Here is a 20,113-nt window from a genome sequence, read left to right as displayed (position 1 = left end):
GAACGTGCAGAGGGGGGCGTGGATGGTGCTTTAGCACCTGCCCCTTTAGCCCTTAATGCCCAAAGTGCCCTTTTTGTCATGGCAATTTTTTGTAATAAAGGAGTAGTTCACTATAAAATGTAAATTTCATGATAATTCACTGAGTCATAAAAGCTGTCAGTGTGTTTATTTCTTCTGTCGAAAACATATTGAGGCTTATGAGTAAAGCTTTCCAGGGTTCTTATCCATCTAATGGACTTCAAAGGGGGAAGTTGGTTAAGGTCCAAAATTTTGTTTCATCACAGCTTCAAAAGGCTCTATGACACCTTTCGATGCAAAAGAGTGTTGTCTACCATAGTCATTGTAGTCAATTGTAGTCATTTTCCAAGAAAACTAAGAAATTATACACTTTTAAACATAACTATATGACTTGCGAGTGAATTATCATTAAATATTTATTTAAAGTGAACTGCTCCTTTAATTTCATGTGATGTTTTGCTCGCTTCCTGTGAATGTCATCATAAACAATTGCCTTAATTTTGTCTAAGAAAGACACAAGTAATTATTACATTTTTGTATTTTAGTTTGAGTATTTGTATAGGATACCTGTTTGTATAGAAACACTACAGAGTTTGTTTTTGTTAAAAAAATTATACTCTGTAATATTGATATTAATATTATATTCACAAACCATTTGCATCCAGTTTGACCACAGAAATAACAAACTGTCATAAATCACAACCTAAATTAATTTTATCCCCCACAAAGGGAGAGTCAGTCTACCCACAGTTAAACAAATCTTCGTCTCCCGTGTTAAAAATGATTACACTTTCACTTTCTGTCTACTTTTGCACTCTATTTGCTTATACATTTGCTTTTGAGTTTGCATTGAGTTTGAATTTTCTATTCAAAACAAGGTTAACAAATTCTTTCTGAGACTTCTTTTTCATTTATTAAACAACTAGTGATACAGTGAATATTTACCATATTTAAGTTGTTTCTTTGGCCATATTTAATAATCTTAAATATGGAAGAGAATAGTACTGTGGTTGCTAATACAGAAAAAAATCAAATCTCCAACGCTGTTGTGAGCGATGAACACATAAGGTCTGTGTAAAATCTTGTATTACCTGTCTATTTTACTATAAAGAACAAATATATCTCCTACATCAATTATTTTAGTGATCTTTGAGTTTTTGGTAAACCTTTAAAAATACTCCAGATCTGAGACCTTGAGCAGAGGAATTCAGAAATAAAATGAAAAAGAAAGGGACAGAGAAATGGTAAGAAGAGGTGGAAGACTCCGACTTGATGCTGGACTTGGACTAGAGCGGGTAGATGAGGAAGAGGAGGACGAGGTTGACAAGGATGGATTGTGCCACACAGAACCATTGGACTGTAGCACAGCGGAAAGAGCCACGCCAGGAAAGTGGTTTATCAGCGGTTCGATTTATTCATCTTCATCATCCCTAAAGCCCAATGGATGGCCACCAGTATTTCCTCCCCTTCCCTGTTTGGACAATAACAATGGACTTCTGAGATCCGGTCAGTATAGCTATTAGAGGAGGGCTTTAGAATTGTTAGCACCACTGGCAGGAAGGATCCATTTGCTGTATGTGTTTGAAATGGTAAATTATTATGTTAAAGCACCAGATCTTCATCTTAATTTCATTCATTTTTTACCATTTTTATCAAGTTTTACAGACTTCACATCATTATACAATAATGGGTGCTTGATGATCTGTCCTCTTCTTAGGGCCATCTGTACTGACTAGCAAATGTGGTAAAAAAAAAAAAAGTAAAACTGTGTTTGGAAAGACAGAGATCTATGTGCAAAATAGTGGCATGTAAAGTATTTCTATTTATTTATTTATTAGATAATCATTCCTCCTGAAGACTGGGTGCTTTTCTTTTCATATGAGAGTTTACAAAGATGTCCCAGGTAACACAGTTACGTTGTGACTACGTACCTGGACCGGACCATATTCGTTGCCACGACGTACCATAATAACGTTCCAAATAGAAGCAGCAGAGATGATCATGGATGCACCACAGAGTAGTCCCCTTAAAAGCATAGTCTTAATGCTTGGAGGTTTTCATACTTTTATGAACCTACTTGGTGCAATAGGCACACTGATGGAAGGAACAGGACTCAGGAACATTATGGAAGTTGTCTATGGATCAAATGCCGTCCAGCACATGATGACTGGAAAGTCAGTGCAAAGAGCTTTTCGTGGACATTTGCTGGTGGACAGATGTCTCAATCACCTGGTTGTGTACGTCATCGCCTCTTTGTACACTTGCATTGTTTTTTCCATCAGCTCCCTTCTGATGAACCTCAACCACATCAGAGCCATCTCTTAAGTTTTTACAGCAAATAGGGCAAGTTTCTTGGTTTACAACAACATGACTCATGGTCAAAATTGCATTTGGAGTGTACTTTTTCCTCAAGCTAATTCAACAGTGTCATCCTCTCTTAACACACTTACATTGTTGGCCTTTTTCATGTGTTAGAAATCTGGGTGGGAGGTTTAAGTAGTCAAGGATGAATTTTGTTTGAGCAAAATGGTATACACTGTGCTGCCAACAACATTTCAATGAGGCAAGCAATATCAAATGCGTCACGGCTGGCGTGGAAAGAACCCAATTGCAGGCAGGCAGTGGCAATGAAGGGGTTTAACAGATTTATTAATACAAACAATGAACAGAAACAAAACACCCACGAGGGAGTAACAAGGACACGACTAAGGTATAAAAACTGAAAACAAAACACTTCCCTCGATGGGGCAAAAACAACAGGACAAAATAACTAAAATATGACACGACACAACGTCTAATAACAGGCAGGGTACAAGCACAATAAAACACTATACAAAGGCACAGAGACCACTCACTTTGAGAGAACTGGGGCACGACTGGACACACATACAAGCACAACGTACGTACACAATACAATCCACGAGCAACTAGACAAAGAAACAAGAGGGTATATATAGGAAAGACAAACGAGGGATAATGACACAGGGCATGAGAGGGTAATGGAACATGGCCGGGAAGTAATACGGGAAATGAGAGGGGCGGGGCCAATGACAAGACACTGGAGAGAACGCATATTATTGTCAAAAGGACAATAATATGTTTCTCTCCACACATAACCAAAGACTTTGTCATGGCTCTGCTACAGGACCAAGAAAAACATGACTAATAGAGGCAGAGCCATGACAAAATGTCAGTATTCTCTTCCACCATCTTCTGAATAGCTGAAAATTGTGAATTTAGTTTTGTTGGGTTTAGTATAATGCCACCTTCATACTAACAACATCTATAGAGGATGCATTACATATGTATTACATTATTCAAATTTAAATGAGTGACCATTTTAGAGGGTTCATACACAGGCCTCTGTTCGGGCTAATTCAGAGTTGTTTATGATCAAAGTTATACAACTCCAATTTAAGTTACTTTTGGGTGCAATAACTTTTACATTGAATGTCAAGTCTGTGTTTAAGCAAAAAAATGTGTCGAAAAACACATACTGAGTAGGAGTTACATGACATAGGCTAAATCGTTTACATCTGTGGTTCACCCCAAACAAAGATAAAACCTTACAGTAATGTCACAAAATCATGTATTCCATAAATTTGTAATCATGCCAGTGTAATTTAGACAAGTCCAATGGATTCAAAGACCCAGACAACATAGGGTTAGACACCAAGATTACTTGGCTAGGTCAAATAATGAAGGAGTTAGGATATTTTAAGGGCTTCCTGACCATCTTGAAAATTATACATTTCTAGTGGTCAAACTTTGGTAAACTTTTAGGGGAGGTTTCCCGGACAGGGATTAGTTTAAAATAGGACTAGGCCTTGGTTAAATTAGGATATTTAAGTTGTTTTTAAAAACATATGTTACAAAAAAACATTACTTGTGGTGGGCATCTTAAGACAAAACAATCACACTGATATATTTTAAGAAATGTCCGTTCAAGTTGTTTTCGATTAAGACACCTCAAACATTTAAATTAGTCTGGGACTAGGCTTAAACCCTGTCTGGGAAACTGCCCCTTAGTATGTTATTAAGGACACCTAACACTACAAAAAACAGCTGAGAAACCTTTTGTTAGAATTTTTTTAGGGTTAGGTGTTTTTTTTCCCATATATGCTATTAGGCTTGTTCGACATGATGCGGCGCCGCAAGATCCGACAGGCAGATGAAAGTACTGCGAGAGCGATTCGAAACCAAACATTTTATGGTTTTTCGAATGGCTCTCGTGGTACTTTAATGTCACCTGCCTGTCGGATCTTGCGGCGCCGCAACAAGTCGAACAAGCCTATTGTATCGTCGCCGCAGCCATGTCGTGGAGACGCTGTGTGTTTCGTTGCGAAAAGAAAGCCTCTTTGTTTGCCCTTCCAAAAGATGAGACAACTAAAAACTAATGGTTACATTTTATTTACAATACTGTTCCAGAACAGTTCAATCTGAATATTCAAGTGTGTGCAACACATTTCACAGATGATTGCTTCATGAACCTGGGAGAGATCAAGGTTCTGTCAATTTATGCTAACCATAGAATTTTGCTACCCTCATGTTGTGATTGGGTTGGGGGAGGGGTAACTTAGGTGTAAGGGCTGGGTTGGGGGAGGGGTTAGTCCTGTTTTGTATGGAGGTAGCAAAATTTGATAGGGTAGCATAAATTGGCAGAACACCGGCTGTACACGAAAGCTTTTGTTAAAAAGTGGTGAAATTCCAACCATTACACCTTCGCAAGGACAGTCTGGCACTTCAGTGTCACGACTCGGGAGGAGAAAACCCAGATGCAGACAGCGGTAAGGGGTAACAAAAAGGATTTATTAAGACATAAAACAAAGACCCACAATGGGGTTAAATAACAAAACAGAATAACAGTACAACAGAACACAGACTCACTAAAACTGAACTAAGCTAGGAAACACTTGACATTAACTAAACTAAACACTCACTAAGGTACTTGACTTTGACAAGGAGCAGAATGACACAACATCAAACCTGAGGCACAGGAACACCAACAAGATGAACACGCACAAGACAATAGACAAGAGGGCATTAAATAGGGGAGACAAACGAGGGATAATAACACAGGGCATGTGAGGGTAATGAAACACAGACGGGAAGCAATACGTAAAACGAGAGGGGTGGGGCCAATGACAAGACACGAGAAAACACATGAGAAGTAAAAACATAGACAACTCATGGTTTTCTCACATAAAACATAAGGCTCTGTCATGGCTCTGCTACAGGACCAAGAAAATCATGACTAAGTGAAGCAGAGCCATGACATTCAGATTCCCCTCCGGGCCAACTTACAACAAACCAATCAAAAGGCGAAGGGCAAAATAAAGCCCCGCCCTACATTTCAGAAGCCGTTTCACTCGGATACACATCACGATACAGAAAAGAAGTCAATCGCAACTTCCGTTTCATGGTGACTTTGAAGGGAATGGGAGATGAGACATGGGAGATGAGACTCTGATTGGTTTATTGCATGTTTTGCCCAAAACACACCCATGACTCATTAAGAGAATAGGGACAACCGTTTTAGACCATGCGCTTGGTGCGCTGACTGTTTTCCCGTCCTTAAACTAGCAAAGGTGGATTCGGACATGCCTTAAGTGCACTTGTGTACCCATTAATACTGTAATGAACAGACTCAAATCACAATTAAAAGCGGGGTGTCCGATTTCTCTTAGCCATTGTTGATGTTCAAATCACAAAAACAATCACACCCCTATCCCCATCTTTCACTTTCGTCAGCGTTCGGGTCGGATAATGTCCGTCCTGTGCACTGTGCACCTTACTTCTGATTGGCAACAAGGTTGTTTTGGTACTCGGCCCGACTCGGTTGTCTAAACCATAATTCGGAAATCGGTTACCCCGCCTTTAACATGTGCCTGTGTTTATTTAGACTTGTATGGTGCAAAGCAGGAACGTCCCCTGGCACGCACTCAGAGTCCACCCCTCCGGAGCAGCCAGGGCCCTTTGTGTATCCGACGTTTCCAGTACTCCCCCAGTGCTGAGTCCCGTCCATCTGGCCGCGTCTTGACGCATGCTGTTCTGAAGTCACAACAGCAAATCCTTAGGGCCATTGGAGAAATTAACACTCACCTGAAAAATATCACTGATGCACTCACAGACATAAGTCACTCATTAAAGGAATTGGTCAAAAAATGAACTTTGTGTCTGATTACCATTTATATTGTCGCAATCACATGTTGACGGGCCTGAATAGCTTGTTGGTTGGGCTGCACATACACTGGTCCTGGCTCGGGGTCATCTGGCGGTGCTACCACCTCACCAAGTGGTATGCCATGCCTGTGCGCAACATTGTGCGGCACACCTTGTCAGGGCGGTATAGCAGCATTCCCCCGGTCCTGTCAAGGCAGCGCCACCGACATTTCAGCTGCTCAATCGCCCGCTCTACAACTGACCGAGTGCGAGAATGGGCATCATTGTATCTGCGCTCTCGGTCAGTTTGTGGATTGGTGAGGGGGGTTAACAGCCACGTCTTTAGTGGATAACCACGGTCTCCTGATGGGCAGTTGAATAATTACACGCACATTTTTTTATATAGAAACATAACTTTAAATGCATCACTCACCAAGAAGCCACCCATCGCGTACCCAGCCAGCTTGGAGCCTCATCCCAACCATGCTGTTTGTAAGGATGAATGAATCATGGGTTGACCCAGGCCACCTTGCCACAATATTTGTTAGGCACATTTGTGCATCACATATTATCTGCACATTTATTGAATGGAAATGTTTCAGATTCACATATGCAAATTCTTCCTCAGATGGCGCTTTTATAGCAATGTGTGTGCAGTCGATCGCTCCGATTACATTAGGAAAACCGGCTATCGCTGCAAATTGCACTTTGATGTTTGGCTGGTCAACTGCATTGTATGGGAACCTTATATACCTGGTAGACATGCGAATGACCCCATGCCATACAGCTGGCATTGCATGGCTCGAAGACTGCTGGCTTATTCCTGAGCGGTCTTGCCAGTTCCCTTTGGAAAGAGCCAGTTGCCAGGAAACCAAGTGTTGTCAGCACCTGTAAGGGAACGGATAATGCGTGGCTCCTCGCTGTCTCTCTCTCCAAATTCGGACCCAACTCAGCACAGAGCTCCAAGAGGATAGCCCTTGGAAATCTAAAACGGCTGATATGTCATCATCGGTGGCCAGAAAATCATTGTGGTCCATAAAAACTTGTTCTCTTCAGATTCTGCCATTGGCAATGTCCTCTAATAAGGCTAACGCTACCATTGTCATAGACTAAGGGTTGAATTAATTTGCTCATGCTTTTATATGTTCTTTCTTAATTGCATGATTGATAGAATATTCGCATAAGGCTTGTGTGACAATAGTGTGTCAATTATTTTATCAATTATAAATTAATCGTAATGTTTCTCACAGGTGGTGGTGAGATAGACTTGTCTCTGATTTGATAGTCTATATGTTTGCAACTTCACTTCATTGCCTCTAAGAGTCCCCAAAAGGACAAAAACCATGAGAAATGTACGTATATGCCAGACATGAAGTTGGCGTGGAGGAACGCACATTCTCACGTTAATTTCACTGTTAGTACATCCGACCGTGAGCGTGAAAGCTGGCATACGCAACGGTTTTGTGCGTACGCAGCGTTGATACATGAGGCCCCAGGACCACAAAACCAGTCATTAAGGGTCAATATTTTTACATTTAGATTTATACATAATTTAAAACCTGAATAAAATTTTAGTATATTTGTGGTAAAATATCTTCATGGAATATGATCTTTACTTAATATTCTAATGATTTTTGACATAAAAGAAAAAAATATCATTTTGACCCGTACAATGTATTGTTGGCTATTGCTACAAATATACTTGTGCTACTTATGACTGTGGTCCAGGGTCACATATCTACATTTACTTTAAAATTCTATGTTGTTTACAGTAATATTTGCTTTAGGGCCAGTTGGCAAGTACGAACAGAGTCAATGCCTTATTCTTCTTACTATGCTACACTTTCATATATTTGCTTTCAGCTGCATTTAATATAAACAGGACATGTAGAAATACAGGGAATATGAAAGAGACTAAATAAAGCCAATGAACTGAAGACAGGTGAAGGCACTAAATGCAAACCAGCAACCTAATGGGGAAAACGAGAGGGGGTGGGGAAGACACAACTAGAGCACATGGCAAGCAGTCAACTCAAAGGCCATGTGCACCAAACAAAACACACAAGGAGGATCAGACAGAGATCTTCACAATTACGTGTAATTCCTTACATGTAGAACAATCTTGTATGCAAAGATGAAGCCTTTGCATTCCACATAAGAGTTAAATCTACCCAAAAATGTCAGTGTGAACGTCTTGCTCAAAATATGTTTAATATCATCATTTTAGAGAAAAACATAAAGCAAAGCAGTTTTTTATATAAATTTTCCAATGGCCATAAACTTTCACTCAAATAAAGCACGTAATATATTTTTCTAGCTTTTGTAATGACTGTCAGAAGATATCATGTTAAAAGACATCTATAATTCTGAATTTAAAAATACATGGTAATACAGGTAAAACTTATTTTTTTTGGTCATTTTCTTCTTTACATACGTTTCAAGAGTAGTAAACAAATATTTTATAATTATATATATATATAATTATAATATTTCTTGAGATAGTAGTTGTTTCTCTCAGCTTTATTTCTTGCCTCCTTCTCTAGCATACAGATTAATTATGGCTTGTTCCGGATCCTCCAGGTTCATATTTTGCTTTTAGTGCCTATACTATACTTTGCATCTTTGCTCTTCGTTTTCTCTCAAGATTCTCTGTTACTCCTCTTGAATTGCGTTCTCTGCCTTCTCCAGCATTTCATTGGTATAACATCCACGTCAGTTTTCAGAAATTATCTGTGGGGTATTCCAGAAAGCAGGGTTAATTTACCTTCAGCTAAACCCTGAACTCTGGGTTGATTAACCCAAACCTTGCTTACTTGGGGTATGTCGGTTCTAGAACACTTCTGTTCACAAAAGATAGCCTACCTAGAGTTAACGCGCGCTCACAGAAAAAACATGAAGACATTGCCAATGGATCACAGAGTTCACAAGTCACCATGGAAACGCCGGGAAGCTTAACGTTTTTCACTTGTAAACAACGTTTTTTTCACCGAAGGTTTAAATCTGCATCAGTGTATAAAGTGTGGGATTAAAAACCATAAAAATCATATTATTTAATTTATATGTTAAACAACTTAAATTAATTATTTAACTAAATATATAAATAGTTTAAATATATGTTCTATTTTTATACTGAAATATTTAAAATATACACTCATCATGGCTATCTTTGTTATATAAAGTGTAGAAGTGTAGAAATCGTGTTGTGTATGTATTTCATTACATTGCTAATTTTATAGGCAGTATTAAACCTCTTTTTTGTTCCTTCCCAGTATGTTCCTTAAAAAAATCTACCGTTATTTGGTTTTCTGAAAACTGACTTTGTATTGTATAAGCTTTATATTCAACTGCTGATGTAGTCATATTAATTTAAAATTATTTTTTAATTGTAGAAACTGCTACAGTTTTCATAATTTTGGAAAAACTTGTGATGCTTTTCAGTACACTACACATATGTAAGATAATTAATTTGGAGTAGAGGCTGATGGTCTGCTGTGACAGAGGTAGAGGTTTAAAATGTTAGGCCCAGTCACATTGTAACGAAGACTCGGACACAGAAGCTTGAGGATCGATATACAGTTTTAATGGGAACAAAAGGTAAAACAATATAACAGTCAGAGGTCGGGACAGGCAGATAATGTTCAGGAGTATACAGTATATTGATAGACTATGGTCAGGGCAGGTAGCAAAAGTTCGAAATCCAAGTCACAGTCCAAAATCAACAATGGGTAATCCAAAAGCGCTCAGAAATGTCAGCCGAGACAAAACAAGACTTTGCACCACCGGGAATATAAAGAATGGATAATTAAAATCAGGTGCAGGCGTAATCAGCAGTGCTAGTGTCACTGGGAAATGGAGTCTAGTTAGAACTCTGGGGATAACGCCCTCTGCTGGCAAGCCTAAGGCACACCTGTGCAATAATCATGCTGTCTAATCAGCATCTTAATATGCCACACCTGTGTGGTGGATGGATTATCTCGGCAAAGGAGAAGTGCTCACTAACACAGATTTAGACAGATTTGTGAAAAATATTTGAGAGAAATAGGCCTCTTGTGTACATAGAAAAATCTTTCTCTTCTTTCTCTCAATCTTTGAGTTCAACTCATGAAAAATGGGGGCAAAAACAAAAGTGTTGTATTTATAATTTTGTTCAGTGTAGTTACATATGTAATGTTAAAATACAATTCAGGATTGCTGTGCTATGCTAGATTGTTAAAGCTTTAATATCTTAACATGACTATGTTTTACATTTTAACTGAATGTGTTGTTTAAGTATTTACATAAGTATGTCTTGGACAATGTTTTGTGATAATATACATAATGTAGTGATGTGGGAAGTAACAGTGCCTTTAAGAGAAAATATATTTACAATATCTTTGTTAATTTATGTTGCAGTTTCACAAATTTTTCTTCAGTGAAAAGAGTATGAACCCAAACTTTGTTTACGACCTTTGCTGGGGCTTTGTTTAGCTCTCTGCCAAAGCGGTGCACAGAAATGCAAGCTGGGGGCAGAAGAAGTTCCATGCAGTAAACATAGTATATACTGTTCTTCAGCCATAAATATAAGAGATTACGTATGGGAGAAAGCATACAAGGTAGCACAATTGCATTTTTCTTCCTTTACTCAACAATAATGAGAAGCTGATCCAGCTGATCAAACAGCATGTCGACTTGGTTTGGATCCTTTGTTGCATTGTTAAAAACATGGTATCGTCCACTGGGGACATGGATGAAGTTTAGCAGACCAGTACTGTTTTAAAGAAACTCACGATTTTTTCCCCCACTCTTTACATTTATGCATTTGGCAAACAAAGCGACTTACATTGCATTATACATTTGTTTCTGACTGTGTGCAATGACCAGGGATCTAATCCATGACCTTGGCATTGCTAGTGCCATGCTCTAACCACTGAGCCACAGGAAAGCTTTAACTGGTCCCCATGAGTAAACAATACCACAATGTATGTTGATGCTTGTTAACCAAAGATTTTCTGAATACGCTTGAATATATTTTTTTCTTCTTCTGTACATCTCCCGAGTTTCACAACCACAAGAAACATGTGAGGACCTGGAGCAAAGAGTGATACGCACAGTTTAACCTTACGCTCAGTCTCAGAAAGTGATGCCTTAATTGAAAAGGCTCTCTATGTGTTCTTTGTAGGCCTGGGTAAAGGATAAAAACTGAGTCTGGTCTACCTTAGCAGCCTCATGAAAAAGAGCCACTGCTGGGCCCTTTTTGTTTACGAAACTGCTATAGGCCGCACCACCTCAATTCCAGGAGTATTGTTAACCAGTTCCCTCTAGTCAGACTCATCCTCACGTTTCAATGAGGCCCAGAATGGTAGTCATGTCTAGTGTAATCTTCAGAGATTAAGGATGGACATTTGTAATTTTTTTTGTTAAAGGAACCATCTCAAACAACGTTGTGTCAGTCTCATCTCATCTCCCAATATCACGACTTCCCACACAAGCATGCAAATGATACAGAAAGACATGGTGAATCTTGAACCTTAACTTCAAATGTTTTCAGAAAATATATATTATTTTCCTGTAGTTTTTAATATCTTGTGTTGCTTGCAGTGTATTAAAATTACTTCCAGTATTAGTTTCAACACACTTTGATAACTTCTTGTCACCTTATTCCTTATGCCTTTCTTGGATTCACCTTTACAAATGTATTATTAAAGGTTTGTGTGACCTATATACTCAATAAAATGTAGTCTGGAGATAACGTGAAATAATTTCATGTTATTATAGAGTTGAAGTATATTTTTTTTATTTAAGTGTCAAATGTGTGTCAAATCTATGTGTGTTTCCTGGGAATCAAGCCCACAATCTTTTGCACTGTAAAACAATATTCTACTAACTAAACTACAGGAGCACTCCAGCAAATAAGTGTTAAATAGTATTAAATCATTTAAAGTAAACAAATTATTTTTTCTTCAAAGGTTTTATTTTCTCTATGAAGGTTTTCTATAGTAATGATGGCAACCACCCCCACTTACCATTCCTTATATTGAAAAATGACTTGCCCAGTTACTCAACATTTATTTTTACACATTTTTATAAATTACAACAATTTATCAGTGGACAAAATTTAATAACTGTGTAACAGAGCTAAAATCTCTAAGTCACTGATTCAGATGTCAGTTGCAATTTTGGCTACGAGGCAATAGGGGCCGATAGTTAGATGGCCCTAACCTGTATAAAGCCAGTGCAAAACAGAAGAAGTCAGAGGTGTTTGGTAGAGGGAACTGTGTTTCCTTCAGCTACACAACACGAGGAGATTAAGAGTTCTAATTGAGAAACCTTGGGGTTTTAAGATCAACATGTGAGTACCTTTTTGATTTATGTTTTCTGTTTACATTGTATGCTGGTTGAATTTATATGGTTGTACCACTTTGTTTACAGAAGGACTCTTTATACTACCTTTTAAATGTACTGTCATTCCCTAGTACAAAGAATGCATGAATGCCCTGTTTAAAACAAGGAGTAGCACGCATCACACCAAGTGTATGGGATGTATGAGTTGGTTAACTTTCACGGAGGACGCTAAGTCTGTCCTTTTTTGGAGAAGCGGATACGGATCGTGATTTTCATTGCATCGCACTCAATGTTTTGTCATCGGATTGAAAGTCTCATATCATTGAGTGGACTACAGGCACAGATAAGATTACTATTTCTTATTGGGAAACGGGGTCCTGGGGTATTTGTAATTTTGAGATGTGTGTATATATATATTTGTTAGTATGGGTTCATTTGGAGCACTTCCGTTGTGTGGGATATGCAAACCTTTTTCTATGAAAAGATAAAAGACCTTCAAACTTACGTTGGTATTTAGCATGTGTTATTTCTTTATATGTGGTTGTGATAAAAAACTCAGTTGTAAACGCTAAACAGGTTACAACTGAAAGGACCGAAATAAGCAACTTAAGCTTAAATATTTAAGGCATGAAAAAAGGAGGGAGTGTAAGGTGCTGCTTAATATACCTCCTCGTTTCCTCGCTCCTCCGTCCTCCTTCCTACGACCCTGAAACCGATCCAGCTCAGCAATCTTTAAGGACATCTCAATTTTCTAACTTCACTGGGAGGAGGCGAGGAGAGAGGAGGCTTTCTGAGGAGTGAGCTAGGATATACAGGTTTCCCCTTCAGTCGGTCTCTCGACGTTGTGTTGAGAGACAGACTGGGGTTTGAGAGGAATTTTAAAATGCCAATGGGCTTGGTGAATGGCACACGCAAGCCAGTCCCCGCCCCGTGCATACGGGTATAAAAGGAAGAAGGCAGCGGTCATTCACTCATCCTTTGTTCTTCGGAACCTGCGTGGCATATGTTGTCAAGCATTATCTCTTTGAGACTCTTCACTACTGCTGGATTTACGACAAAGAGCAGCGGACTTCCCCTGGGCGTCTTGGCAGAGAGCTACAGACCTCATAGAGCAAATTTCTCACAGTTGCGAGCATGTCTCGCAGCTGTGTCCTTGGGTGTGACAGACTCATCCCTGAGTCAGACGGGCATGACACATGCGTCACATGCTTGGGGGTCAAGCATGCTGAGGCAGGATTTGTCGATCCGGCATGTTCCATCTGCGAGAACATGGCGCTTAAGGTGATGCGGTCACAACTGGCTACGTTCTTTGTGAACGCTGCCGCCACCCTGTCTGCTTCCCAAGCGAGTTCGACTGCTGCTTCGGCAAGGTCGACCGCTTCGGCGAGCAGCGGGGGTGATTTGGGGGTTCCTATGGATGTGGTTCTGTCAGCTTTGGCTTCGCGGACCACCCATACCCAGCACGCTCAACTGGCTCGTCCCCGATGGGCGGCGGTAGACCGTCCCATAGCAGGCAGACTCTACAGAGAGATGAGGAAGAACTCTCTGTCATAGCATCGGACAGCTACCTCCTGGCATCAGATGCGTAAGACCTCTCTGAGCTCCCGTCCCAGGGCGGTCGAGCTCAAGATGAGGCTGATGTCAGCCATGCTTGCCCGGGCAGCCGGATTTGTGGTTTCTGGGGTCGGAGCATGGTCAGAAGCCACGCACCGCCCCGGTGCCCTTTTTTCCGGAGGCGCATGAGGAGGTGCACCGTTCTCGGCGCGTTCCCGGCTAGCGGGCTCGGGGGCTATTACTTCCCTGGATGGTGGGGTGACCAAAGGCTATGTCGACATCCCCCAGGTGGAGTGTGCAGTTGCGGTGCACCTGTGCCCGCAGACAGCTGCCACCTGGAGGGGGTCGACCTAGACTTCCATCCAAGGCATGTAAGCTCTCTTCCACACTCGTGTCGAAGGCTTACAATGCTGCAGGACAGGCCGCTCCCGCGCTATGGCTGTCCTCCAGGTCTTTCAGGGATTTAGCAGACCCAACTCGCATGAGCGAGTTATGCACGGCCACTGACCTCGCACTTCGGGCCACGGCACGTGCCCTGTTGGGAGCGGCGCAACATTCTCACAGAAAGAGAGTTTTTCCCTGGGTTTTCTTCCTCCACAGCATCCTTGACTCGACGGTGTCTTGGACGGACCAAGTTGCCAGCCACAACCTCCACCGGACGTTGCGATGGTCAGCAACAACAAGCAGGTAAGTCAACAGAGCCGTCAACCTCCCAGGGGTTCAGCCCCATGCGAGGTGACCGCTCTGTCAATCACCAAACCAGCCTCTCACAGCACGGTGAAGCAGATCGTCCCTCTGGTTCCGCTGTCATGGTTCTTGGGCGCTTGGCAAGAGTGCACCAGCCTGTCACGCTGGCTAGAGAGGGCGATCCGTCTCAGTTATGCGATCCAGTTCACCAGGCGCCAGCTCAAGTTTCGGGGCATTCTCCACACCTCGGTTCGAGGGGAGAACGCTCCCATGCTTCGGGACGAGGTTGCCGCCCTTCTGGTGAAAGGTGCCATCGAACCCGTCATTCTAACCGAGATGTCTTCCGGATTTTACAGCCTGTACTTCATAGTGCCCAAAAAAGGTGGGGGGCTGCACCCCTGGACGGGACGAGGAGACCTTGAGTGGCTTGCCGCCGGCGGTCAGACAGACCGTCCTGCAGGCTAGAGCCCCCACCACTAGGTGTGTATACGCTTATAAGTGGCGTCTCTTCTGGTCCTGGTGTTCTTCCCGCGGGGAGAACCCACGGAATTGTTTGATCGGGCCAGCGTTGGCCTTCCTACAAGAGAACCTAGAGAGTAACCTCTCCCATCCATTTTGAAAGTGTATGTAGCCGCTATTGCCTCTCATCACGATCTCGTGGAGGGTAAGTCTCTCGGCCAACATGAGCTGGTCACCAGGTTCCTTAGGGGCGCAAGAAGGGTGAATCCACCTTGACCGCGCTCCATACCCTCTTGGGACCTTAATGTGGTCTTACAGTTCCTTGGTACGGCCCCTGTCGAGCCCCTAAGAGATGCCAGTCTTCCTCATCTCACGATGAAGACGGCACTCTTGATGGCGCTCGCTTCTATCAAGAGGGTGGGGACCTCCAGTCATTTTCCGTGTCCCATGGGTGCCTATAAATCGGCCCGGTTACATGCCCAAGGTTGCCACCACTCCCTTCCGGGACCAGGTGGTGAACCTGCAGGCGCTCCCCTCTGGGATCCTGGGAACCAGGATCGCTTTCTACAAAGATCCTTACAAGTTCGTCAGTAGCATCTTTAGCAAGGAGAAAACTGGGACCCTTAAAGTATCTATAACAGATCTTGAGGAACACCTACGGAAAACGTATTCTGACAATCAGAGGCATGAGCCAATCTCCATTCCAGAGGACATGCCACCAATTCAGCTATCAGAACACCAGATGGACAAAACGCCCCTAAATTGAGTGAAGATGAGAGTGCAGTAAAACGGGCAAGATCAGCTTCAGCTCCTGAACCCAACGGTATACCATACAGGCTCTACAAGAAATCCCCCGGAGTGTTGAGGTACCTTTAGAGATTAATGGCTGTGGCATGGAAAAAGCAGGTGATACCAAATGTCTGGAGGAGGGCAGGAGGCATACTGACCCCCAAGTAGAAAAATTCCTCAACTATTGACTAGTTTGCCAAATTAGCCTCTTGAATGTGGAAGGGTTGTGGCCAATAGACTCTCAGCATTTCTGAAGAGTAACAACTTAATCGACACTTCAGTGCAGAAGGCAGGCATAGGGTAGAGCTGTAATCGGGCCTTAAAAGTTAGGCCCGACAGTGCCCGAGCCCGACAGAATTCGGCCCGAGACCGACAAGTACATTTTGATTGACAGCTTTTTAAAAGCCCGAACCTGTTTACAGCCCGACATTAGGCTATTCAAATGTGCGCACGCATACAGCTTTTTGTCAAGAATGAGTCATTTATACATGTTTTAACATAATTTATTAATGACTAACGTAGGCTATAGGCCACTTGGATGTTGGAACAAAGAAATAAATAAGTCCTCTGTAACATCGTAACATCTCACATATCCCACTGGCTCATTATTCTCATTATGCACATGGTCAAAACTTTTCCACACCTCAGACTTTGCTTTAGTTGCTGGTGCAACCAAAACGTAATCGCCAGAGGCAAGCCTCCGTTTCACCTCCGCAGCCAACCCGTTCTCACTCCCGACTCGTCACATATTTACGCTCGGTCAGCGCCCCACGGCGTCACATTTGAACGCGCAGAGTACCCCTTTGGCGTTGTTTTTCGACGAACAGGGAACTGCGTTGCTGTTTTCTAAATGCTCCAGACCGAGATGCGTGCAATTCTTAGCATTTCATAATTATTTATGGTTTTAATATTTTGTAGCACCTAACCCCAACCTCACCCTAAACCTAACCCTAACCACTTCTCAGCCATATAAAACACAACATGCGAATAAAAGTACAGTCACAGGTATTTATTACACAAACTGACCAAAAGCATTACAAAATAAAACAAACAACTTGTTTCGCATACCTTTTTGCACCAAAGCCTTACGATAACATTACAATGGAGATGCCGTGCGTGTCCGTGAATACATGAACTCGGCTGAGGCTCCCATTCAAAAGATAAACCGGAACAGCTAGATGCAGTCGGTTGCGGGAGCCAATACCGTTTCACGTTCAAAGCCAACGAAATGACGCGATCGGACACGAGACACGGGAAAGCCAATGGCATCGAAGCTGACGTAACTTCCTCTGGCGGCAAATTTTGAACATCGTTCTTCACTGGATTTGAGATTTACGGCGGACGGTGATCGCTTTCGCATCTGTTCCTCATACAATTCGATCATTTCGAGTTGGTACCCTTGGAATATCTGTATTTTTGAACGACATTGTGACTGCTTGTATTATGTGTTTTATATTACGATAAATAAACTGTTTTAAACATTCAATAAACATTACTTGCTCAAACTGTCTGAATAGTGTCATGTAAATGCCATTATCCTGGCCATTAAACTTAAATTAAACCCCGAAACATCATCATTGTAAATTATATCTTATATACATTTTCATAATGACGGTGAAATTCGCGTGCCCTTCACGTCGAAAAACAACGTCAAAGGAGTACCCTGCGCGTTCAAAAGTGACGCCGAAGGGCGCTGACCGAGCATAAATATGTGACGAGTCGGGAGTGAGAATGTGTTGCAACCCTCAGCATCCATTTTTGCATATTTGTCGAGCTAATCGGAACGCATCACATGACCGCTCATTTACCGCGCAAGCCCGAGCCCGGCCCGAGCCCGTGTAAAATGATAGAAATTAAGCCCGAACCCGACCGAACCCGTCGGGTCACGTCGGGTCCGTCGGGTTTGGGCAAAGATCTTCAGCTCTAGCATAGGGGGTTTCTCTGGATGTTTTGAACATGCTAACATCCTCAGGCACCAGTTGCAAATGGAAAAAAAGGAGAAGAAAGACCTGCATGTGGTGTTTCTAGATTTTGCCAATGCATTTGGATCAGTGCCACATAAGCTGCTGTGGACAGCCTTTGACTTCTTCCACATTCCAGAATAGGCAACATACATGGATGACATGTCAACTATCACAAAACGAAAGCATGTACAAAGCGGCTGCTGGATAAGCTAAAGGAGAAAATTAGTTGGGCACAAATGGAGATCAAACCCTGCAAATCCCGCAGCATTTATATTGTCAAGGGCCAGCTAACCAATGACAGGTTCTGTATAAAGGGCGAACCTATGCCAACGGTCACGGACAAGCCCATCAAAAGCCTTGGATGGTGGTACACCGCAGACCTTAAAGACGCCAAACAACTCAGGCAAGAGACAGTCAGTGGACTCAAGAAAATCAATACTACAGCTCTTCCTGGGAAGCTGAAACTCTGGTGCTTTCCGATTTGGCTTATTGCCATGCCTGATGTGGCCAATTTCAATGTATGAGCTCACGGTGTCTCACGACAAGAACCTGGAGAGATTGGTGAGTACACAGGTGAGGAAATGGCTTGGGCTACCAAGATGCCTTAGCAACATAGGGCTGTACGGGAATGGAGCTCTCTCTCTCTTCCCATTTCAAGCCTTGTGGAGGAATATAAAAGCACAAAAACAAGGTTGGAGATGATGCTCAAAAAATCCTGTGATCACTGTGTAAGAGATGCTGCTCCAACAGTAGCGACAGGGAAGAAATGGAACCCAGTAACAGCAGTAGCAGATGCGAAGGCAGCCCTCAGACATAGGGACATCATGGGACAAGTTCAATATGGCAGAGGGGGACTTGGTTTGGGATCAACCACACCCACATGGTGAAAAGCTACACCAAAGGAACAGCGTCACCTGGTGGTGGAGGAAGTTCTGCGTCAAAAGGAAGCAAGTAGATGTGCCAGAGTGTTCTCTCAAGCCCAGAAAGGCTGCTGGATGAGATGGGAAGGTATTGAACAGAGCAAAGTCACTTGGAGTGAGCTGTGGAGTATGGAAACAAACAGGCTAAGTATTATCATAAGAGCTACATATGATATGCTGCCCTCACCAACAAATCTGCATGTTTGGTGTGGACAGGATCCAGCCTGTCACCTATGTGCAGTTCCAGCAAATCTTAAACATATTCTTGTGGGTTGTAAGAAGAGCTTGACATAGAGGGAGATACACAATCAAGTACTAAAGTGACCAAGACCAAGAGAGTGGCAGCAAATGCCATCCCCCAAAACGCCCAGGCTAACTCGCTAAAAAGGCAACCCTTTATTCGGGAGGGTCAGAAAAAGCGGGCCAAGCCCTTATCCCCAGATTCAGGTCTGGGGATAACCCAGGATGGGGAAATGCGACTTGATTTAAACCACAGACTTACTTTCCCCTTGGAAATCGCAGCGACCAATCTGCAGTCGAACATGGTTCTGTGGCCCAGATCCAGTAGGACAGTCATCATGGTTAAGTTGACTGTACCTTGGGAAAAGGCTATTAATGAAACATTTGAAAGAAAGAATCTCTGGTATGCCAACTTCGCAGCGTAGGCTGAAGATCGGGGCTGGACAGCAAATGTGTTCCCGGTGGAAGTGGGCTGCAGGGGCTTTGTTTCCAATTCCACTACAAGGCTGCCTAAGGAAGTGGGGTCAGAGGACAGGCCCAACAGAGGGTAGTCAAAGAACTTGCCACTGTTCCTGAGAGAAGCAGCCACTGGCTGTGGTTGAAACAGAAGGACACAATATGGGCTGCCAAATGACCACGTAATAAAATGGTGTTGTGTGTTGTAATGTTGTGTTTTGTAATGCCCCATACGGAACCGGGGGCACCGAGCATTTATTAACGGTGCCAGTTGGGCTGGAACAGCCTTAGCCAACGGAGTGGCACGTATGATTGCATTAAGGTTTTGGAAATGTGTTGTAATGTTATGCCATATGGGACCGGGGGCACTGAGAATGCATTAATGGTGCCATTGGGGCTAGACAGCCTTAGCCAACTGGTTGGCGCGTATGGTTGCGTTGATTTTGGTAATGTGTCGTAATGTTATGCCATACAGGACCGGGGCAGTGAGCATGCATTAACAGTGCCAGTGGGGCTAGAACAGCCTTAGCCAAAGGGTTGGCA

Source organism: Triplophysa rosa, linkage group LG4 (genome assembly GCF_024868665.1).
Source record: "Triplophysa rosa linkage group LG4, Trosa_1v2, whole genome shotgun sequence".
Lineage (NCBI taxonomy): Eukaryota > Metazoa > Chordata > Actinopteri > Cypriniformes > Nemacheilidae > Triplophysa > Triplophysa rosa.
Note: the sequence above shows the minus strand (reverse complement) of the source record.